Below are 25,058 nucleotides of genomic sequence, written 5' to 3' on the forward strand. Positions count from 1 at the left end.
CATCAAATGTCATGACGTTGAGGGCGGAGCAATGGCAGAACAACGAAGGGGTTGGGCAGGGAGGGAGGGGGAGTGTTGGCGACGAAAACCTTGCTAGCGCCCGTTTCATTTGCTCAGAAACGGGTCTCTTTTACTAGTGTAATGTAATGTAATTTTGTGTTTGGACTACTGCAGCTCACTACTTCATGTTTTGCTGCTATCACAACTTCACTGATTACAAATAAATCACAATACTTCTGTAAACTACATTTTAGCACTAAGAAGTCTGACAGGGATTCTCCCCTTCTTTCTAAAGAGCATTGGCTCCCAGTTACTATATATACTGAATCCACTTTAAAATTCTTACATTAGCTCATCAAGCTTCCTCCATTCCTCTATAATATTAATTCTTTACACTCCCATACCCTTCACTCTTCCCATAAGCAATTTTGGGTCATTCCAACCCAAATGCAGATCTGCTTGGAATCAACCTGTTTTCCATTTTTAGCCTCATTGCTCTAGAATGGCTTTTCCATTTTATATTTGCTTTGAAAATATCTTTAATAAGTTCAAATCTGCCCTGAAAACCTATTCACTCAGGCCTTCCTCCCAGATTAAATTTTGATTGCACATCTTGCCTCTACCTCAACTTAAAGCCAGTTTCAACAGCTAATACGCTGCAGTGTCTGTGTGACAATCATTCCCCTCCTTTCCTCAAGTGTCTCTTTTTTTATGCCAAACATAATTAATCTTTTGTTCCCTAGAAATGTATATTTTATATTACTAATGATTATAACCCTTCCCTTCTTGTTCTGTCTTGTGTTGGTCCCTTTTTTCTCTACCTTGAATTATATTGTAAACGTCTTACAAGTAACCAATGACTTTGATGAAGATGGTGAAGAAATGGATCATCAGATCAGTACACAGCTCAAACCCTGCACTAAGATTTTACTCCCAAAGGATTTTATCTTTCTAGAATTTTAAGTGGAAACTACAGTGCAGGAGCGCACGGGACACCCAACTGACCACTGCAACAACCATCCGCAGCAGAAGATTCCATTCTGTGATAGAACACCATGGAAAATACCTCACACAGTTACAAGACTGGGAAAAATTTCTCACCTTCATGCACAAACAGTCCACAGTCTGACAGAAAGAAAAGGCTTGAATTGAATGCAGAGGCAGTCAAGACTGACGTTCCCACCTCCTCCCTCCCACGCCCCAGAAAACGATCCAAAATGATTCAGAGTAACCCAGCACATAAATCGCACCCTCTTCTGATGCCAATTTGAAGTATGCTGCCTTATCTGCAGGGAGCTCACTTTGGAGGATTTTCTCTTGGAATCTAGCTCTAAGGGCATTTGTTTCAAGTGTGCTGAATCCTGCCTCTCTGACACCCACTTCTATATCAGAATGTAAAACTGAACTGGGTGCAGAGAAAGAAAAAAAAGGCAGAATACAGGAAAACTGAAACATATATAAAGCTAGTAAAAAAGGCCCGTTTCTGGAACGAATGAAACGGGCGCTAGCAAGGTTTTCCTGGGAGTGTGTATGTTTGAGAGAGAGATCCAGAGTGAATGTGCGGGTGTGTGACAGAGTGAGACTGTCTGTGTGACAGTGTGTGTGTGAGAATGAGAATATATAAAACATCTTTGCAGAGAGAAATAAACATAAATCACTGAACACCTTCTTACCTAGCTAAAAAGATTTAACTTTGTTTTGCAATATAACCCAGCTTTGCTAACTTTTTACACAACAAAAGGCATCCTGGGTCACTCCAAGATCCACGGAGCTCAACAACCTGTTTCAGACAATAGCCAGTCCAAATCACAAGTATCTAGCAAATGTCAAAAGTACATCTGTTTCTCATAGCTCATTTCCAGGGATAAATGATGGTCTTCCCAAGTCTACCTGGCTAATTATTTTTTTATGGACTCTCCCCCTCCCCCAGGAACTTATCCAAATTTCTTTTGAATCCCGCTATGTTAGCTGCCTTATCCACATCCGCTAGCAACAGATTCTACAGCTTAATTATGTGCTGTGTGGAGAAAAAAAAAAGTCTTTCTACAATAAATACACTGATATGAGCTAAACAGGTTTCTTTACTCCTTTCAAACAAAAAGATAAAGGGGGCCCAGTAAGATCCTGTCCACCCTTTCCTCTTCCCCCCCCCCCCCCCCCCCAACACAACCATACCCTATCCCCGCTGGGCTGGCTCTTAGTGACTCTGACGTGTGCGTCATTTTTTTTGTTGTTGCTGTTGTAACTGAACCATACCAAGGGCTGTGCAATCGGCGAGACCGCAACAGAGCACAAATATGGAGACGTGCAAAATCCACTCCCAGACCACTGTCTCCTCTCGCTGGTGGTGATGTGGGTGACTCACACAAGGAGCAACTATAACTCTGCATGTTCCTGCTTAAAACCCCTCTCCTTTACTTCTTCTTAAGAGAGCAGAGCCTATTATTGGCCTTCCCCTCGACTTCACCTTAGCCCACTGATTCCCAAACCTGTCCTGGGGTTACCCCAGCCAGTCAGGATTTCAGGATATCCACAATGAATATTCATGACATAGATTTGCATACCAAGGAGGCAGTGCATGTAAATCAATACCATGCATATTTATTGTGGATATCCTGAAAGCCTGACTGGCTGGGGTTCCCCGCCTAGGACAAGTTTGTGAATTGCTGCTTTAGACCCTTGAGTAGAGAACCAAGGCCTTGATGGGCCTCAGGGTGGGACACCCACCTGTGCTCTACATCTTTCTGTACTGGTTCCCTTCCTAGGGAGAAAAGAGAAAGTGCTAAATCCCTTGCTCCTCCCTGTACTTTTCTATTTCCCTCCAAAACTTAAGGTACTAATGCAATTGGGCTAACTCTCCCCTTCATTAGTTTTACTGCCATTTTTCTGGTGCTGGGATCCAGAATGTTCCTCCTGTCACTACACAAGGAAGCACATTGCGGAGGCCTGCTACACCTGTTTTTTGGGGGGTTGTTTGGTTCTTTTTTTTATTTTTATTTTTTACAAATACAGTCCTGATACTTTGGGCTGAAAATGATAACACTTGAGCTTATCATCTTTCTGAATCTTTCTATTTGGTGTCTATGCACGAACAAATCCTTACCCTTGGATGACAACCCAACTATTAAAAATTACCTCAGATTTGGTACGGGCTTGCCTTTAGCTGTAAACTCATTTTTTACATCACGTATGTCATCTTTTGTGGTTATAACCTACTTTTTCATTGTACCGAAAGGCTGGGAAGCTATACTGGGGTGGGAGGATCCTGACCTTTGACTAGATTAGAAACAAAAATTTTCCAGAATCAATTTCTTCCATATATGCCATTCAGACATCTGGTCTCCACAACTCCAATTAAGTACAAGAAAAGCAGATGGGTCACTGGCTTCAAACTCATATTTGGAAGCTTCAATGCAATTTGCTTAAAGTCTCATTGTACGGTGTTAAGCCTGTACTTTGAGAAGGAACTGGAGAAAAGAAAGCCAAAGAAAACCAGTAGTAATTTTCTAAAAAAAATTATCAGATCAACGCTGGTTGGGATATCAGCCCTCCACTGCAGCTGCAAAGACGAAAGCAAAGCATCTCAAAAAGGTTCCAGGTCAGTGACCTGGCAGAAAAAAAAAATAAACCACCACTGAAGAACATTATAGGTTTCTTTAAATATGGAGACCGATGGTATTACTCAGGGTGTTAACGTATCTTCAATCGATACCTAATTTTTTTAAAAATGCACTGAAAATATCTCATGCCCAATAGGCATCTAGAATTTCTCTTGTTTTTAGCCTCAGTTGATGTAAATGTGAGTCAAAACAAACCATGGCATCTATATAGTGGTTCTATCCCAATTTGGCCTTTTTGGAAACTGTTAGAGAAGTGATCCCTCATATCACTTCTACGTTACTTCCTCCGAAACCCTAGATTGATATAGGGCCTACTGCTCAATTGGCTTTTACTCACAAAGTCTATTAAAGTGCCATGACCAATCCCACAAATACAGATATCTGGTGGTCCTGTAATCAAGTTTCTCAATTGACCCAGAGGCCAAACCAAGTAGATAACTTTAAGGCCAATGTAATAAAAGTGCAGGAAGCAGCACAAGGTCTACACACTAATCTCTGTGCTATTATCATTAACCTATGGGAGTCACGGTGGCCAAGTAGTTAAGGCGTTGGACTCAAAATCCAATGGGGTTTCCCTGCACAAGTTTAAATCCTGTCTGTGACAGAAATGGCTTTTTAAGGGAGGAGTGGCCTAATGGTTAGTGCAGCAGGCTTTGATCCTGGCAACCGGGGTTCAATTCCCACTGCAGCTCCATGTGACCCTGGGCAAGTCACTTAACTCTCCATTGCCCCAGGTACAAAAACTTAAGATTGTGAGCCCTCTAGGGACAGATAAAGTACCTGCATATATGTGTACAGCGCTACATACGTCTAGTAGTAATAGTAGTAGTAGTAAAGTAGTGCACAAGAAAGGTGTGTGAAGACTTGCGTAGACATCATGGGGGATCCAAAATGGCATCACAAAGATGAGATGTGTTTGGTGCTCTTCTTGATTTCTACTGAGATCCAAGCCCCCAGATCTTTAGCATGTTCCACTCTGACAAAACTAGGATAACCTAGCAGCTACCCATCTCTATTCTGATTTTACCACAAGGGTCTGTTGCTGCTACGTTGGAAGCAGCCCGACAAATGAAAAGAGATACTTTGCTTAGTTCAACAGTCTGTGGCACTTTGCCCTCCTGCTGCTGGATAATGGCATTTGGTGTAGCTAGGGGCCAGTTTCCCCTGGCTAGAAGGAGGAACTTGACATTCAATCAGGGATCAGACAGATGCCTTGTCCTGCAATAAGTGGAGCAATATATGAACCAAAACAATATGAGGACAGAGCTGGGAGAAGCACGAGGACTGGTTTAAATGCTGCATTTTCTCTAGATTCAGCCCAAGCAGAGAGATCTGAGATCCTGGCTCCCCATGATGAAGATGTGACATCTCAAGAGGTCAATGTGGTGGTTTTCAGGCTACAAAATAAAGTTCCAACTTAATAAGCCTACTATTGTAACTCTTGACTGCTTATGGAGTTTGATGACATCCCTGGAACATTTTATTTCAATGTTAACTCAGATTGCAATTGATATCCAATTTGGTCATATGAATCCAATTAAGAAATTGGAAGGAAACTCTGGACAACTGTCAACTATGCAGAGAACTTTAGTCCAGGATAGAGAAGTGATACAGTGTAGAATGGAAAAACTGTAGATTCAATGATATAGCAAAATCCTCCATGTATTGAATTTTCCATTCAAACCTCTTAAATTTCCCAAGGGAACAGTTTAAAAAGTATTTGGTGGAGATCTTGGGCATGTTGAAAACAGCAATAGGGCCTGTTAGCAAGACACTCTATTTGCCCACAGGAATAAGCATGAAAGGAGTCTTTGGGGGAAGATAATGCAATCTTAGGGGAAATCTCTATCAATTAAAAGGTTGGAGAACAGACAGATCTCCTGGAATTTTCAAGTGGAGAAAAGATTAAAAGAGCTATTTTACTGGTCTCATTTGCCTTTCCCCAACACAGACATCCAACACAACATTCCTATTTTAAAAAGAGGTCTTTTTTCATGAGGCAAAAAATACAGATTTTTCCAGACCCGCTTAGGGCGACTCAGGAACAGCAAAGGAATTTTTCTCTATTCACCATGAAGGCCTTGCAATGGGGGTATCATATGTTTGGTTTACTTCATACATACATCAAAGACAAATACATTGAACAGGCAAAAAGCTATAATAAGAAACACAAATTAAGGCATATAAACAGAGAGACACTTGAATATACCTAGGCTTAAATTAGACCACAAAAAGGGACAATTCAGAAATACAGGAAGTTGAGACAAAGGAAAAAAGGAAATCAAAGAAAAGCAGCGAGTAATCCCAATATTCTTATAGCACGAAAACAACATAGATGGTTAACCTAGACCGCTTATGGAACAGCTAATGAGATCCCTTCCCCTCCAAAAAATTGCAGTTGAGAAGCTTCATAAAAAAACATGAATGTTCCAAGTAAATCAAACATTTACATGGGTGTTTCAATCTAGCACCTAATAATATTATTTCTTCCTTCTCATCTGTATCCATTTTGATATCTAAGGGTAAACAGAGATCTTTCCACTCATAAAAGTTATATCAGTGGCGCTATCTGCTAAGTTTCAGCGGCACTTAACTACTTGTTGCCACTGAGCATCTAAGTGAAAACCAGCTATTTGGGGGGGGGGGGGGGGAGGGCACTGTCAGCACTTAACCAGTCAGAGTCATCACATAAATGGGACCACATAAAAAAAACAGTCCTCTCTTTATGCGACAAGTTCTGAATATTAACTTAACCGGCCACGTATTACCCGGCGTCGCATAAACCGGATATTCAAAGCCAGAGCGCAGATATGAACCAGCACTGCATATCCAGGAATAATGCCGGCGGTGGTCAGCAAAATGCTGACCGCCGCAGGCTGAATATTTACCCCCAACTTGTTACACCATTTTGGTACTTCAAGATCAGACATGATCGCCTGAAAGTCCCTCTTATGTTTGGTACATATCAGTATCTCAGCAATCAGGATTTTCTCTGGATATCAGCTGGGCGCAGATCGGGTGTATTATATAATAGAGCGCATAGTTTTTTGAAATGCCCACAACCTGCCCATTCCACGCCTATGGCCACACCCCCTTTTGACTGCTCACATTAGAATTTACATGCGCCGCATTATAGAATACACCTAGCAAGTCAGTTAGTGCTGCTAATTGGCTGATAAGCACCAACTGTCGGCACTGATTGGTTTATCAATTAAGTTGGCTGCGCAATTTAGCTATGTGGCCAAATTAGCATGCAGAACTAAAGGCACCATATATAGAATTTGGGAAAATCATGTGCTAACAAATTTTCTGAAAAACTTTTGTGAACTGTCTATAATTCATCATTCTCCTTATAACAGATGGCAAAAAAACACAGGTCATTCCCTTAATACGCATTAATAACTGCCCGTCTAAGGAGCATAAAAATCAATGTGGGCTACCATTAAGACATGTTATTGTACCACTAACTTATGCTATTGTAGTCAGTGAAACATAATAGGGTTAACAGTAAAATAACACATTAGAACAGCAGCTCACATTGATAACACTCCCCCCCCCCTCCCCCATTATCCATGTAAACTGCATATACTTGGCTTGCCAAAATTGCTCCCAAAGTAACAAATGGTTTTCCTTATTGTCAGCAGAATGCATTCGAGTTACGCATCAGCACGCACTAATGCTGTTTAGAGTGCATTTAGCTAATTAAGATCAAGATATTCCACCATTGCTGGTGGAGTTAGTTCAAGGTGAGAAATGGAAATAAAAGGCAGTGACGGTGTTTTATTTGTACAGCTTCTTCATTATTCAGATGATTATCAGAGTACAGCATGGTTTTGTTTCAGTCTATCAATCTTCTCACATTGTAACTTAGTATACCATGCCATACTTGTATTGTTATTTGAATATTTTTACTGCTGTAAATTGTCTATTGCTCATGTTTGATTTATTCTTACTCTACACCGCCCTGAGTGAATTTCTTCAAAAAGGTGGTAAATAAATCTGTAAATAAATCCTAATAAATACATAATTACGACATGGGCATACTGGGGGGCATTCCATCTGGGGACCCCTGACTGAAAACCATATAGGAAACAGCGAAAGCGACTCAAAGAAATATCTTGACAATTCTTTCAGAGTCTAAACGTTTATTACACAGTACTACAGACTCAATATAGCTGTGTTTCGGCGACTTGCCTGCCTCAGGAGTCTCTCAAAGTTGTCTGTTCAATCCGATCAACGCTGTTCATTGTAGAAACCACTGTTTAAAGCAAATGTTTCCTGTGTGGTTTCGAGTCTGCGTGGGTTTGTTCCTCTATGTATAAGTCAATCACTGACTGGATGCAGGAGGGTGCGGATGAAGGGCGAGGTATGTACGAATGGGCCTGAATGACTGAAATCTTTCCTGCCAAATGATTGGAGTTCTTTTCTCACTATTTGTAGTCTGAACACTGCCTGGACCTGCCTGTCAGACAAGGCGGTAAGATTTACTAAAAAAAAACACAATAAATTATTCTCTCTTCTGTCATCTTCACTTTCCTGTCTTATAGTCTTTGTGTTAATTTTCCTATTGACGGTGGGAAGCAGCCTCTCAGTGGTAGTGTAGTTTTCCTATACTGACGAATCTCCTCTCTTGCATTTGAATTTAATTTCCAATCTTACGCATGGAAAACATTTTGGAAGTGACAAGTTTATTTATTTACACATTTTTAACCCCCCTATTAACTAGGCGGGGTACAGTATATATATCAATTAAAACATCAAAATATGTTTGTGGATATTTGTGGATGGAATTTTGTTTAATATCAATACAATTCAAATTCAGCTCTGAGCTTATATATCGCTAATATCCTGTTAGGGTTCGGTGCGGTTTACATCATCAGTGGGACAAAAGTTGGTACAATATTATAAGTGGGACACTGAGTGACTACAACCTTGTTGGTTAGGTACAGTGTTATATCTCTCTCTATAGGCTATGAGGTAGGTATTTAGATAGTTCTGTGAAGCACCCTGCTTAATATACAAAAAGCTTCACCCTCAGTCTACACCAAAGTAGGCCTGTGCAAATAAATATGCTTTAAGTCGTTTCTTAAAAACATTCAGCTCTTTTATTGTACTCAACCGTAAAAGTAGCTTATTCCACAATATTGGGCCTATTATATACAACGCTGCCTCCCTGGTGATATATTATAACACAGCTTCGTTAACAAAGGGACAATTAGTTGACATGTTCTGATATCGAAGAACGCTGAGGTACACAGAATTGCAAAACCTGCTTTAAATAGCCAAGTGCCACTCCATTCACAGCCTTAATAACCAACAATTTAAAAACACACCCTATATAAAACAGGGAGCCAACGTAAAGACTTCATACAAATGGAAACATGATCAAAATGACCAAGACCGAAAATCAAAAGCACAGCAGCATGTTGCACTACCTGAAGTGCTTTACAAGGTGCTTGTGAAACCCCGAGACACAGGCTGTTACAATAATTCAATTTTGACTGTACCAGACTTTGGGCCACCAATTGAAAACCTCCCCTAGACAACATCACCCTAATCTTACCCAACATCTTCAGCTGCACTACCCTAGAAATCTGGGCTTGCCCATTCAGTTAAGACTCAATCACAACCCTCAGGCTAATTACTTGATCCCTTATTGGAATAACCACATCATCAAATATCACTGAGGCATATCTACTACTCTCCATATTCCCCCCAACAATCATAATCTCAGCAATGAACTACTCGCAATCATCTACCCTCGATATTGAAAAGCATTTAACCAGCCAGGATCAGCATCTGACTGGTTTAATGCCCCCATAACCAGCTATCCACGAATTTTCAGCAGGACATGGCTGGCCATGACCTGCTGAAAATTCACAGTTAGTGGCTAGCCAATTATACTGCGTAATATAACCAGCAATACGCCGATTTTAAGAGCATCGCCAGCTAAGTTTAGCAGCCATATTTAGCCTCGTGAATACCAGGCCTATCCGGTTCAAACTTAACCGGCCAGTGCTGAATAATTGGCTTGGCCGGTTAAGTTTGAACTGGCCAAAAATAAACCAGATATTCAATGCCAGTCACCGGAAATGGGTCCGGCATTGCATATCAGGGAGCAGCGCTGACCGCGAAAGTTTGCCAGGCTAACTCCCGCAGTCTAAATATCGAGTCTCTAGTCTCATATCCACTGCATACATAAATCCAAATGAGTACACCCCAGAAAAAAGTAATTGTCCACAAAGAAAAAAACTGGATAATAGCATAAATCTTGTACTCAACCTTCACTGACGCAACATTACACAAAGAAGGGGGAAAGATACAGGTAGAACAGCATTGCCAATAATGTTGATCCTTATGGAACCCCCTAAATATGGCAAACTCATCTGATACACTAACATCCCAAAGAGCCTCCATAGTATATCCCATCACATACAACTGAAACCAGTCTGATACTCTACCTGCCAAACCCAACATCCGCAATCTATCAAGAAAAATAGCATGACTGACCGTGTCAAATGCAGAGCACACATTCAAAGACACAAAATAATAAGTAAGATTTTCATCCAACTCTCTCCTAAGCACATCAAAGATAGATAACACCAAAACCTCCGTACAATGAGACTCTTATGAAATCCACATTGATGACAGTCTAATAAGCCATTAACCTCCACATAATCAAGCAATTGCACATAAACTACTGTTTCAATAAACTTTGCCAAAAAAGGCAAAACTGAAATCAGTCAGTAGTTTGGTAACCACCTTAGGATCCAAAGTTTCCTTCTTTAATAAAGGCTTTACTATTGCTTTCTTAAGACAATTCGATACACAACCTTCCCCCAATGATTTATTAACTCCAAAGAAGGTGCCACCACATCACCCAAATTCCTTAAAATAGCTGAGGAACAAGGATCCATCAGAGACTGTGTAGGTTTCAGACTTTCACAAGCACCAATAACTCACCCCCCCCCCCCTAAAAGTTTCCCATATAACCTACCTCAGTCCGCACTGGAAATGGCTGCAATACATTTTCCATCTTAGAGAAAGAAACCCCCAAACTGATCTGATGTTAAATCTACAGGAGCACAGCCTCTCCTGTTATCTTGAGTCAAAAAACAACAGTATTAAACTCCTCTAATGGGCGATTAACAGCCTCTGAAATCTCATGCCAAAAATACGCTTTTTTTGCATATTCATAGACCGCAATATACTCCTGAAGATGGATCTTATAAGCATCATACAGATCAACTTCTCTCTATCTGGACAAGGGTTTTCAACCCAGTCTTCAGGACACACCTAGTCAGTCAGGATATCAAGAATAAATATACATAGATTTGCATAGATTGGATGTAAGGCATACAAATTTATCTCATGCATGTTCATTATGGATATCCTGACTGGCTAGGAGTGTCCCTAGGACTGGGGTGAGAGCCTTACTTTGGAAAGTTTCATGTTTTCTTTTTTTTTTGTTTACCATGTAGAGTTAGATGTACTGAAGCATGTTACTAAGCTAGTACACGTATTAGTAAAACATCCCACTCAAGAAAAGGGACCTGCAATACATAACATGTTTAAAGCACAGTAGGAACACAGACACAAAAGTACATAGGGCTTTCAAGGTTAGGGCGTCAAGTCAGAAATGTATTAATCAGACCCGACACAGTCCGTGTTTCGGCAAAACTGCCTGCATCAGGGGTCTTACAAATGTGAACAGGTACAGTTATAACAACCCTTCAAAGGAGAATGCCACAAAAGGACGCCGAAAAAAAGGCATGAATGTGCAAAAATAAATTCTCACGTGGTACATACTCTGAATAGTGTTTCTCTGCACTTCAAGAGCAGAGTGTGTACTGCATGAGAGCTTAGCTTTGCACATTCACGCCTTTTTTGGGGGGGACTTTTTGTCACCTAACAATTGGCATTCTCCCTTGAAAGGTTGCTATAATTGTACATGTTCACATTTGTAAGACCCCTGACGCAGGCAATTTCACCGAAACATGAACCATGTCGGGTCTGATTAATAAACTTCTGAGTTGATGTCCTAACCTTGAAGGCCATTTGTACTTTTTGTGTCTGATGTTCCTTTGCTATACTTTGGATTCCTTCTATCAGTTTCTTGAAAGAACAGTAGCAGCCTTCATTAACTCTTTGACGTGACTAAGTAGCATGTACCTCCAGAGGCCAGTTTATGGAGATGCCTTCATACATTTTACATAACTGTATGTGTGTATACATATGCATCATACATAGATATTCCATCTTGCCCGTTATATACACCACACAGCTCTGTGCAAAGGTTTAGACACCCTGGTTAGAGCAGCAGGCTGAAGAGCAAGACAATCAAAAGAGAGACGAAGGCCAAAACACAGTCCATGCCGGGTCACATAATATAATCAAGCTGTGCAATTTTACAACCGACTCCTGTGGATCATCTCTTGCTATCCGTGGCCAACTCCTTGTTTCCCTGTTGTGAGAAACAGGGAAGCCAGGGTTCAAACTCCACTGGACACTTCTTGTGATCTTGGGCAAATCTCAACCTTCCATTGCTCGGGTACAAACTTAAACTATAAGCCCTCTGAGGGCATGGAAATACCTACTGTATCTGAATGTAATTCACCCTGCGTGACTACCGATAAAACAGATGTGTGAGCTAAGCAGATCCAAGAAGAAAGAGAAATCCCTGTACACGGAACAAAGTTAAATGTGACATCTTTCTGCAAATTATAAAGCATAAATATTTTATTTGTAGGTGTCTGTATTCTTGTAGTAAAAATTTTTTAAAAGTAAAGTACAGAGTACGACGCATAAAAAACGTTTGGACACCCTTTCAGTTATATTCTTATGTACTTTTTAAATATCTCCTTCAGGAGAAATAACAGCTTTCAAACATTTTCTGTAGCCAGCTAAGAATTTCTCTCTTCCTGCTTTTGGAATTTTTTTTTCCAGTCTTCCTTGCAAAATTCTTACAGTTCAGACACATTCCCAGATCTCACTGCACGTTTGAGATCTCCCCAAAGATTTTCAATAATATTCAAGTCTGGGGATAGTGAAGGCCACTCCAAAACCTTCATTCCTGTAAGTACTTCAAGGTTGATTTTGAGCTACGTTTCTGATCATTGTCTTACTGATATAGTCAACTTCTTTTCAATTCCAATTTCTTCACAGATTGTGAGACATTAGCCTCTACAATATAATATTTAGTTGAATCCAACATTCCTTCCACCCGCACAATATTTCCTGTGCCACTGAGTGCCACAAAACCCAAAGCATAACAGATCTACCCACATACTTAAGGGTTGGCAATATGTTCTTTTCTTCAAACCCCTCATCCTTTTTCTCAATGTATCCCGTGGGGTTGTAGCCAAACAGTTCATTTTCATTTCATCAGTCCAGAACACTTTGTTCCAATAAGCTTAAGCAAAGCTTTTCTTCAGGTGGTATTTGGTGGTACTGTGTACTGGCACCTTTTCAAATATCTGCTTAAACTGACCCGTGGTCCCCAAATATTAATGAAAAACAGCCAGGGCTGTGTACACCAAAGGCACAGAGACGGGGCCTCTCATGAGAGAAGCAGCATCTTCAGCCAATCCCCACTCGCCAAGGGGAGAATGAGGAAACGCATACTGCAGCAGCACATAAGAGCCCAGCCCCTGAAAAATGAAAGACGCGGGCTTACAGAGGCTGAGCTGTCCAGACAGCAGTAGAAAAACAAAAGTTTAGTGTGTGGTTTGGTGATTTGAATAGGCCAGGTCTGGGAATCAGAGTATGTAGCAACTCTGATTTTGCACAGTACAGGAGGAAAGACATTTCTATTTCTCAGGTCTTGTAGTACAGGCGGGAGTCTAGCTTCTTGGGTCTCCAGTTCAGTTTTTGTCTGCACATTTCTATTTCTAATACAGGGTTGTTTATTTTGTAGTTAGCAGGGCTGTATCCATATTGGGGTAAATTCTCAAAAGGTCACAGAAATTTAGGTGCTAGGATGATGCATGATAAAGCGCAAATGTGTACAACTGCTATTATAGAATGCTAGAAGTGGAGGAGTGGCCTAGTGGTTAGAGCACCAGTTTTGACATCCAGAGGTGCCTGTTTCAAATCCCACTGCTGATCCTTGCGATCTTGGGCAAGTCACTTAACCCTCCATTGCCTTAGGTACAAAATTAGGGCCCTGTTTACTAAGCAGTGTTATAGGCACGTTAACCATGTAAGTGCCTACAATATCCCTATAGGCGCCTACATGGTTAAAACATGCTAAGTGTTGCATGCTAAAAACACTAACGCACCTTAGTAAACACATCCCTTAGATTGTGAGCCCCCCAGGGACAGGGAAATATCTAGTGTACCTGAATGTAACTCACCTTGAGCTACTACTGAAAAAGGTGTGAGCAAAATCTAAATAATTAACCATAGTTGTGAGTACTTATGTCAACTCAACAGCTGACAAATACTCAAGCCTAATTGTAGGCAGTTAGACACATAAATGACAGTATTCTATAGCCTATTCTCATCACTGTCCGATATGCCCCTAAGCCACCACAGAAGTTAAGCGTGCAACTCATAGAACAGTGACTAAAGATAGTTACACATGTAGGCTAATTGGTGTCAATTAAGTACAGCCAATTATTAAGCACACAACTGACTTTTAGTCTATAACTTGCGTGCGCAAATTTGCATGAGTTGGAAATTTGAATGTGCAAGTTTATAAAATTAGAGGGGTTTTGCATATGGGACCCAAGTGAGGTATTCTATCAGCATGCAGTTTGTGTTGGGGTTTGTAGCAGTCCGGTTTATTCTCTTTACCTCAAAAAGCAGTGTGTTCTAAGGACTGGTGAAATATTTTCAGAACTGCCTCTTCGTGGACTATACCCAAGATTCTATATATAGCACCTAAAGTTGAGTGTGCAAATGTGGCAGTGGTGCTAAATTGCGCACACAACTTACTACTACTTATCATTTCTATAGCGCTACTAGACGTATGCAGCGCTGTACACTTGAACATGAAGAGACAGTCCCTGCTCGACAGAGCTTACAATCTAATTAGGACAGACAAACAGGACTAACAAGAGATAAGGGAATATTAAAGTGAGGATGATAAAATAACGGTTCTGAACATGTGAATAAGGGTTAGGAGTTAAAGGCAGCATCAGAAAGGTGGGCTTTTAGCTTAGATTTGAATACGGCTCAGGAAGTCTATTCCAGGCATATGGTGCTCCAAGATAAAAGGAATGGAGTCTGGAGTTAGCAGTGGAGGAGAAGGGTGCAGATAAGAGAGATTTACCCAGTGAACGGAGTTCCCGGGGAGGAATGTAGGGAGAGATGAGAGTGGAGAGGTACTGAGGAGCTGCAGAGTGAATGCACTTATAGGTCAATAAGAGGAGTTTGAACTGTATGCGGAAACGGATAGGAAGCCAGTGAAGTGACTTGAGAAGAGGGCTAATATGAGCATAACGACACTGGCGGAATATAAGTTGTGCAGCAGAATTTTGAACAGATTGAAGAGGAGAGAGATGGCTAAGTGGGAGACCTGTGAGAAGCAGGTTGCAATAGTCCAAGGCGGTGAACAGGATTTTCAAGTATCTTGGATAGGAAAGGGAGGAGGGAGATGGGGCGATAGTTGGAAAGACAGGTAGGGTCCAATGAAGGTTTTTTAAGGAGTGGTTAACAAGCCAATCGGCATCAATAATTGGGCCACGAACAAGCAATTACTGGCACTAAATTAGAATTTACGCTCACAACTTTCTAAGTGTATTCTGTAAAATGGTACGCGTAAAGTGGAGTGCATAAATTCTAACGCATGGATCTCAAAAAGGGGCGGAGCATGGGTGTTCCAAAAAATTATGCACACTGTTATAGAATACGCCCGATCCACGTCTAGGTTAGATGCAGGCATTTACACAAGGTTTCAGTTGACATAAATGGTCACGTCTAAATTTTAGGCACGGGAATGGGAGCTACGCATATTCTATAAAATGGGCCTAACTCTAGGAGAGGTTTATAGAATATCACCAAGTGCGGCTTTTTTTGGCGCCTTATATAGAATTCATCCCCTGTGGCTGATTGCAATGGGCATGTGTTGTGGGAGCGAAGCCCCAGTGGTCACCCTATCCCTTAAAGACAGCACTACATGCGAATACCAACACCATTTTTGCTAGGAAAAATAATACTGAGCTTAAGGCTTATCAAACCGTCCTTTTGCATTCTTTAGACAATGACTTTATAATGAGATCGTAAAAAGGTTTCTGTAAGACAACTCTCCCATACAGATTACCATTGTGTAAGCAACACTGCACTGTGGTCAGCAATGCTAGTGTCAGCTAAATTTTTCAGTATGTGATTCGAAGTGTCTTGGTGTTCTGTTATACTGATCAGATCAAATCCGTGGCAGTTCCACCAGAGCTTTTCTTGCTCTTTCAGATCTTACCCCGCCTTCAACAGTTCCATGTAACTTTCATTTCTAAAATGTTTGACGGTTGAAACTGCTAGCTGGAAGAGTTTAGAGATCTTTTTTTTTTTTTAAGCTTTCCCTTGCTTTGGGAGAGTGATTAATCTTCATTTTCAAATGCACAAAAGGCTGCTCAAAATAGCCCATGGTGGTTGAAATTAGTCAGAACAATCACAAGCTGAGAGGTTAGAAGTTTATCAGAACCTGGAATTGTCTTCCCCTGACTAACTGAAGGCAAAATAAGGTCACTAAGGGGAAGTTATTAAGGTGGAAAAGAAGTCAAACTTTTAACCACAGGTGTGACTAATCTATGGTAGCTTAGTACTGCAGGTTAGTTTCCCGTTATACAAGAATAATGGTGCTTGCAATCAACCTTACAAGAAGAGTTATTTTACCATCCCAAGAGCACTGATCTGCAAAGCTGTGGCCCAATGCATCCAGGGGCTTCAGCTCACAATCAGGAGCTGCTCCCCTCCCCTCCATGACATTCCTCCTCCCTGAAGAACCCTCAATGACATGTCCCCTGTCCCAAAGAGCCCCCAATGCCCCCCTCCCAAACACTTCCATTATATCCCCCTAGGCCTATCTAGCAAATCCCTGGTGTCTAGTGGGTCCGGGGCAGGAATGATCCGCAGCTCAAAATAGTCCCAGCAGCTCCCATTTATTTATTGTGATTTAATAACCGCCTTTATGAAGAGATTCCTAGCAAGAGATCCCTATAAAGCAGCTTGACCCCTTGTGGTAGTATAGCAAAACTACCACTAGGAGTTGCCAGAGCCATTTTGAACTCAATGCCGGAAGGGGCAGCAGCAACTGGAGATTGCTCCTGCCCCAAACCTACTAGACACCACAGAGTTCCGGGGTAAGTTGGGGGGGGGGGTAGCTCCTGATTATATGCGTTGGCCTTTTAAAGAAGCACCAAGGCAGCAACTTTGCAGCCCAGTGCTCCCAGGACAGAAAACTACAACCAGCATTTTTCCAGGAATAATACAACTTGCAGTATTCACTGCAAGCCAGGTTATTCAATTATATAGTAATGAGCTGTTATGCATGCATTTGTATGCTTTGCATCTCATTACTACGTAACCCAGAGTACCTCATATTCAATGTGTGTTACGGTAATATCACTCATATATAATATATGTAAACTGCTTTTGTTGTATCACAGGTGGTGTATATCAAATCCATGACCCTTTACTCTTACTGCCTTTTAACAAATGTTACGGGGCAAATAACACATATTAGGGCCATAAATCACCTTAATAACTGCCTCCCTGAACTTTTTTGGCCATAACTTCTGAAATTTAAAAAAAAAAAGCTGTAAAATCAACTAAAAATATGTCCAAAATGTGAGCCTGAATAAAATAAAAAAGTGAATCTAGCATTCTGGTATAATCAGCAAATAGTATGCATTAAAATCTGAAGATCTCATGTTTGTACCTTTAAGAGATCGTGCCTGCTTCTATTCACTTAAGGATTAATTGAAAACATATCTTTTGACTGGGTTTGCCTGAACTTTCGCACACAACTATAATATAATAGGAATGTGCATTTCTTCACATGCATTTAGAACGTTATTGCACTTTCAAAATTTAGAACATGCAAAACCTACTTAATGGATCTTCATCTATGAATTAACGCATTTAAAGGCAATTTATACATCTTAAAACTTTCTAATATGTGCTAAAAAAAAAAAAAGTCAACATGAATGTGTGAAACCGATGTCTGAAAAAAAAAAAAGGTGGAAAGAAACAAATTGATGATGTTTTCTCCATATGGATGAGTGTATTTATACATATGATGATGTGCCTATGCACAAACAAAAAACAGTAACATTGGAAAGCTTATCTATCTCAGAGCAAAAGGATTTCAAAGCCATCCATTTAATCTCGGGTCATGAAACCTCAGGGATCAGACATGAGATGATAAACATGTTTTAACATCAAAAGGCCTGTTCCTCCCACATACTCCCACTTAGCCAGAGAGGAAAAATCCGCTTTGCTTTACCTTGTTCTCTACATGTTCTTATAATCCCCTCCCCGAACTACCAGACTATGAGTTTTCATTGCTGACCACACCCACCATTTCTTTTAACAAAAATCTGTTTCTCGTTAGAAACAAAAATGCAAATTCACATTCCTAATCTGTAAAAGGTTTTCTTGCATGCCAGAAATAATCTTCTGCTTTCTCTCTCTAACCCCATAGGGCCTTAAGACGGAGCAAGTTACCAGAAGAGTTTGGAAGGAGAAATAGAATAGCACAAGATGACTTTAGTTTCAATCTGTGGCTAGTTTAAAAAAAAAAAAAAAGAAAGGGAGGGTGGATAAGATCATCTCCGCTCCAGCACATTGCATCTTCAAATACGCTTTTGTAGCGACAAAAAGGTCTAGAAGGTGCAGAGAGAACTAATGGAGCCTTCTTACCAGACTGTCATACTTGTATGCATTAGCCTACATGGATCTAGGAAAAAAATACCCAAAGTCCAACTCTTCTCGGAGCCTTGACATCTGCAAATCTGGGGTGGGTGATGCAAATACTGAAAAGTCATGCTGTGACATAAATTACATTATGTTGACCGACCGCCCCCTACCTCCCCCCCCCCCCCAAAAAAAATATTCCTCTCACTCTTCACATTGACTTCCCACATGTCTGGAATATCTGTTTTGCACCGGATGGAATTAACCAAACCTGCATAGCCTAATTGTATGCAATTATTCATGAAGTATGGATGTAGGTGGATTGTAAAAAAGCAAAAGAAAAAAACTGTTGTGATCCCCCAGCTCTGATGTGCCTGGAAAATCTGGTGTAGATTGGATGTAAAACCAAAAAGTTATTGGCTGGTACAATTTTATACGTGCATTCAAGAAACATGTGTACCTAAAAAAAAAAAAAAAGTCCACTTCTCAGAATCTTCATTTTCTAACCAAATGCTTAAAAATGGAAGTGGGTCAGATGGAAAACCAAACAAAAAAGTTAGAAGGCGGCATGTTGCATTTGTGAAATACATAAATCCCCTCCAAAATACCTCAAGATGATCCTCATGGACTTTCTGCCATAAGGCACAAATCTCATGTGCATCAAATGCAGAACTGATGCACATTGAAAGAACGCTCATTTGATTTATACTGCCTCCTTGATATGTCCACATAATTGTGTCTCAATAGCACACTACACAGAAGTTTAGTGGTAGAAAGTAGACAGATACACAAGGCGATAACACAAGCCCATCCCCCTTAGTAGAACAGACTAAAAATAATATCATCTGCAAACGCCTCTCCGGTACCGTGTTTCCCCGAAAATAAGACACTGTCTTATATTAATTTTTGCCCCCCAAAATGAACTAGGTCTTATTTTCAGGGGCTGTCTTATTTTTCGAGGAAACATCGGGGTTGGATCGGGGTTGGCCCGCCCGCCCTCCGTCGCTCCTGGAACTAACCTTAAACGCCTCCTTTCACCTTCGCAGCACGCAGCAGCAGGGCAGGTCACTCCTTCCTTCCGTGTCCCGCCCTCACCTGACGTAACGTCCGCGAGGGCGGGGCACGGAAGGAAGGAAGGAGAGGTCTGCCCTGCTGCTGCTTGCTGTGAAGGTGAAAGGAGGCGTTTAAGGTTAGTTCCGGGAGCGATGGAGGGTGGGGCCCGGCGACCTCAGGTGGGGGGGGCGGCCCGGGGGCAGCCTTGTCCGGCTCTTGGCAGCCCTGCTTTCAAACAAAAATTTGCTAGGTCTTACTTTCGGGGGAGGCCTTATATCTACCAATTCAGGAAAACCTCTACTAGGTCTTATTTTCGGGGGATGTCTTACTTTCGGGGAAACAGGATAATATGTAAGCCACATTGAGCCTGCAAATAGGTGGGAAAATGTGGGATACAAATGTAACAAATAAATAAATAAAAATAAATTATCTGTCTATAGCTGGACACAAACTACCTAACACTACTACTACTACTTATCATTTCTACAGCGCTACAAGGCATACGCAGCGCTGTACACCATACACAAAAAAGACAGTCCCTGCTCAAAGAGTTTACAATCTAATGAAAGAAAACCCACACCTTACATCACGGAAGCCATGATCACTAAGATCAACGCATAAGAATATATTTTCCACACACTGGCAGTGCACCACAGAACAATATCAGATATTCGGACACATTTTGCCGATTCCAGCATTTCAAAACTTTTACTCTGTACCTGTAATATCTACTTAGTTTCAATTAGGATGCAATAAAAGCCCAAGCCAGTTAGAAAAAAAATGTAAATTCTCGCTGCAGTTTTGGCTGCTTAATTGCCAGATACGGTCTGCAAACTCACAATGATTGGTCACCGCATCTCAAAAAAAGATACATTGGAAATACAAAAGGTACAAAGAAGGGCGACGAAAATTATAAAGGTGATAGGACAACTTCCCTATGAGGAAAGGCTAAAGCGGCTAGGGCTCTTCAGCTTGGAGAAAAGACGGGTGAGGGGAGATATGATAGAGATCTATGAGTGGAGTGGAACGGGTAGACATGGATCACTTCTTTACACTTTCCAAAAATACTAGGTCTAGGGGGACACGCAATGAACCTACAAAGTAGTAAATTTACAACGAATCAGAGAAAATATTTCTTCACTCAACATGTAATTAAACTCTGGAATTCGTTGCCAGAGAATGTAGTAAAAGTGGTTAGCTTAGCTGGGTTTAAAAAAGGTTTAGCTAGCTTCCTAAAGGAAAAGTCCATAGATTATTACTAAAATGGACTTGGGGAGAATCCATTGCTTATTTCTAGAATAAGCAGCATAAAATGTATTTGGAATCTTGCCAGGTACTTGTGACCTGGATTGGCCACTGCTGGAAACAGGATGCTGGGCTAAACGGACCTTCAGTCTTGCCCAGTATGGCAATACTTATGTACTTATGAGTAGTCCAATGGTTAGTACAGAAGGCTAAGGACCAGGAAAACTGGCTTTGATTGCTACTGCGGCTGCTTGTGACCCTGGGCAAGTTGCTTAACTCTCCCATTGCTCCAGATACAAAACTTATGGGTCCTTTTATTAAGCTGCAGTAGCGTAGCAAGGGCGGGACAGCAAGGGCGGTCCACCCCAGGTGGAGGCAGCAATGGTGTGCACGGAGCAACCCCCTGCCCCTCTGACGTTACTTTCTGTTCCAGGGCAGGAGATCATCAGAGCTGACAGCCAGGTGACTGCTCCATGCATCCCCTTGCTAGAAGGAAGAGCGGTGGGGGTGATGCACCTCAGGGTGGGGTTGCAGAGGCAACCCGCTCAGGGTGGCAAGCAAGCTAGGTACACCACTGCTAAGCTGCAGTAAAACCTGGCCTTAGTGGCCCTTGCGCAGGTTTTCCCCACATGCTAAGCCCATTTTTACCACAGAAGTAAAATGGTTGATTTTCCTTTTTCTTTTTTTTTTTTTAATTTAGTGGCCACAAGGAAAATCTGGTCACCTGTGGAAAACTATCTTCACTCTATTCAGACATAATGTTGGCCCAATGTTAGAGACTTATACTGTAGACGCAAAGGCACTTTTCTCTCCTACCCTCTATTTTTCTTTTTAGTTCCACGTTCCCCTCCTTTACTGTCTCTTGTTATTGTTATATTTGGGAAAACTAATAAAATAATTTGGGGAAAAAAAAACTTTAGTGGCCATGCATGCACTAGTGTTACAGAAGTACATAAGTATTGCCATACAGGGAGAGACCAAAGGTTCATCAAGCCCAGCATCCTGTTTCCAACAGTGGCCAATCCAAGTCACAAATACCTGGCAAGATCCCCAAAAAGTACAAAACATTTTATACTGCTTATCCCAGAAATAGTGGATTTTCCCCATCCAATTTAATAATGGTCTATGGACTCTTCCCTTAGGAAGCCGTCCAAACCTTTTTTAAACTCTGCTAAGCTAACCGCCTTTACCACATTCTCTGGCAACGAATTCCAGAGTTTAATTACACATTGATTGAAGAAACATTTTCTCCAATTTGTTTTAAATTTACTACATTGTAGCTTCATCGCATGCCCACTAGTCCTAGTATTTTTGGAAAGCATAAACAGACACTTCACATCTACCCGTTCCACTCCACTCATTATTTTATAGACCTCTATCATATCTCTCCTCAGCAGCCTTTTCTCCAAGCTGAAGAGCCCTAGCCATTTTAGCCTTTCCTCATAGGGAAGTCGTCCTATCCCCTTTATCATTTTCGTCGCCCTTCTCTGTACCTTTTCTAATTCCACTATATCTTTTTTGAGATGCGGCAACCAGAATGAAGGAAGACGAGGACCTCGGCTGGCGGGGGTTGGGGTCCCCCGCCAGCAAAGGTAGGTGACAGCTGTGGAGGGTTGGCGGCAGGAGGGGGGGTCGAGAGGGTCGTCGGCAGGTGAAGGTCGGCAATGGCGGGGGGGTCGGCGGCGCCAGGGAGGGGGGCTAAAATGTGCCCCCTCACCTCGGGCTCTGGACCCTCTCCCTGGCTACACCCCTGGATTCTATAAAGTTGTGCACTCAAATTTATTTTCTTATCTACAATCCTAAGCAGGTAACAGTAAAACATATCCAAATCCAAAAATAAAAACAGACCATAAAAGGAATATTCAGACAATTTTATAACACCAGTTGCATTTAAATTAGGCACCAATTGGCTTTCAATATCAAAAATAGCCTGTAAGTGGTGCTAATTGGTGCTAATTTGTAGATATTATAGTTATGCACATAACTGCACTTCAGCGCTAATGTATTAACTTACCCTGAAATTCTATATATCACGCCTTAATTTCTGAGCAGAAATCGAGCCAAATTCTACAACGATGTGGTTCACTTAATTGGTTAAATAGCTAATCAACACTCTGAATTGGATGTTAGCAAGCAATTATCAGCACTAATTGACACTAAGATTTATGCGCACAACTCACTAAGTATATTCTGTGATGTGGTGTGAGTAAATTCCAAGTCGCATAGTTGAAAAGGGGGTGTGGTTACGGGTGTCAAATGGGCGTGTCTAAAATGTATGTGTATTATAGAAAGCGCCTAATATAGGCGTCTAGATTTAAGCCTAAATGGACATGACCAAATTTGCTTGTGTGGAGAGGCGCTTGGCGTATTCTATACACCGCGCACAAATTTAAGCCTATTCTATAAAATGCAGGCATAATTTAGAGAACACACCTAGGCGTATTTTTTTCTGCACAGATTTTTCAGGCGTCATATATAGAATCTAGCCTTTGGCGCACAACTACAAATGGGACGTACACATGGGCAGAGAAGGCTTGGGGCTGGCGCAAGAAGCCGGTGTGAGTCGCTGTTCACTGCCGGCCCAGCACTGAAGGAATTAAAAGATACTGGGAGAGTTAGAGGAGTGAAATTAAGAGATGTCGGAGCACCTGGGGGGGGGGGGGGAGATACCAGATGGGGGGCAGGGTTCCCATATTCGCCCATTTCGGGCTCAAGCCCGTCCACAACTGGGTGTCTGGCTAAGCCCTGCTCTCTTCACTCCAACCCAGTCATCTCTCAGCAGGAAGCCATCATCTCTCCTTTTCTATACTACCTCAACTACCAAAGGGCTCCCATCAAAGAGCCATTACATTCAACTTAAATCCTTATTCCTCAATCTCATCAGGAATACAACACACATTCTAGCCCTCTTCATTTCTCCCCATCTGCTTTCAGCATGGAACCACTGTAAATCAGACTCTTTAGGTCTCCCTGCACAAAATGGGACCTGCACTAAAATAGCACGTTAGTGGTAAAATAATGTTCAATGATAGCCCACGTTGATTACTAATACCTCTTAGTCTGACCAAATGGCTTACAGAGAAGAACCTGGGTTTGATTAATTGTAATGTTACACCTGTGTAAACATATATGTAAATTCAATGCTGATTTTTGCCCTCCTTTTTGGAAGCAGGTGTCCTTTTGGGGTACTCTCAAATCAAATTAGGTCTTATATACCGCTAATATTCCCCAGCTAATGAGGGTCTGACAGACCAGCCTCGGGGACCAGAATTTGAACAGGATCACGACAAGATAGGGTATGATACATACCTGTAGCAGTTGTTCTCCGAGGACAGCAGGCTGATTGTTCTCACGACTGGGTTGACGTCCGCGGCAGCCCCCACCAACCGGAAGAAGCTTCGCGGGACGGTCGGCACGCAGGCCACGCCCACCGCGCATGCGCGGCCGCCTTCCCGCCCGTGCGCGACCGCTCCCGCCAGTTGAATGACAAGCAATAAAATATGAAACACACAACTCCAAAGGGGAGGAGGGAGGGTAGGTGAGAACAATCAGCCTGCTGTCCTCGGAGAACAACTGCTACAGGTATGTATCATACCCTTTCTCCGAGGACAAGCAGGCTGCTTGTTCTCACGACTGGGGTATCCCTAGCTCTCAGGCTCACTCAAAACAATAACCCAGGTCAATTGAACCTCGCAACGGCGAGGGTACAACAGAAATTGACCTACGAAGAACAACTAACTGAGAGTGCAGCCTGACCAGAATAAATTCGGGTCCTGGAGGGTGGAGTTGGATTTACACCCCAAACAGATTCTGCAACACCGACTGCCCGAACCGACTGTCGCGTCAGGTATCCTGCTGGAGGCAGTAATGAGATGTGAATGTGTGAACAGATGACCACGTCGCAGCCTTGCAGATCTCTTCAATAGTGGCTGACTTCAAGTGGGCCACCGACGCTGCCATGGCTCTGACACTATGAGCCGTGACATGACCCTCAAGAGCCAGCCCAGCCTGGGCGTAAGTGAAGGAAATGCAATCTGCTAGCCAATTGGAGATGGTGCGTTTCCCGACAGCGACCCCTAGCCTGTTAGGGTCGAAAGAAATAAACAATTGGGCGGACTGTCTGTTGGGCTGTGTCCGCTCCAAGTAGAAGGCCAATGCTCTCTTGCAGTCCAATGTGTGCAACTGACGTTCAGCAGGGCGGGTATGCGGCCTGGGGAAGAATGTTGGCAAGACAATTGACTGGTTAAGATGGAACTCCGACACCACCTTCGGCAGGAACTTTGG

The 25,058-nt window shown here is 42.0% G+C and overlaps 1 protein-coding gene and 1 non-coding gene across 2 annotated transcripts in view; one reads left to right on the top strand and one right to left on the bottom strand.

The window, feature by feature from the left end:
• Nucleotides 1-25,058, bottom strand: part of LRP1 (LDL receptor related protein 1) — a 612,781-nt gene that overhangs the window by 531,277 nt on the left and 56,446 nt on the right. The gene's annotated exons all lie outside the window — the stretch shown is intronic.
• TRNAL-CAA lies at nt 4,143-4,224 on the top strand. Its single transcript has one exon. It is a non-coding gene; the product is annotated as a tRNA-Leu (tRNA).

This window comes from Microcaecilia unicolor, chromosome 3, assembly GCF_901765095.1.
Source record: "Microcaecilia unicolor chromosome 3, aMicUni1.1, whole genome shotgun sequence".
NCBI classification, from domain to species: domain Eukaryota; kingdom Metazoa; phylum Chordata; class Amphibia; order Gymnophiona; family Siphonopidae; genus Microcaecilia; species Microcaecilia unicolor.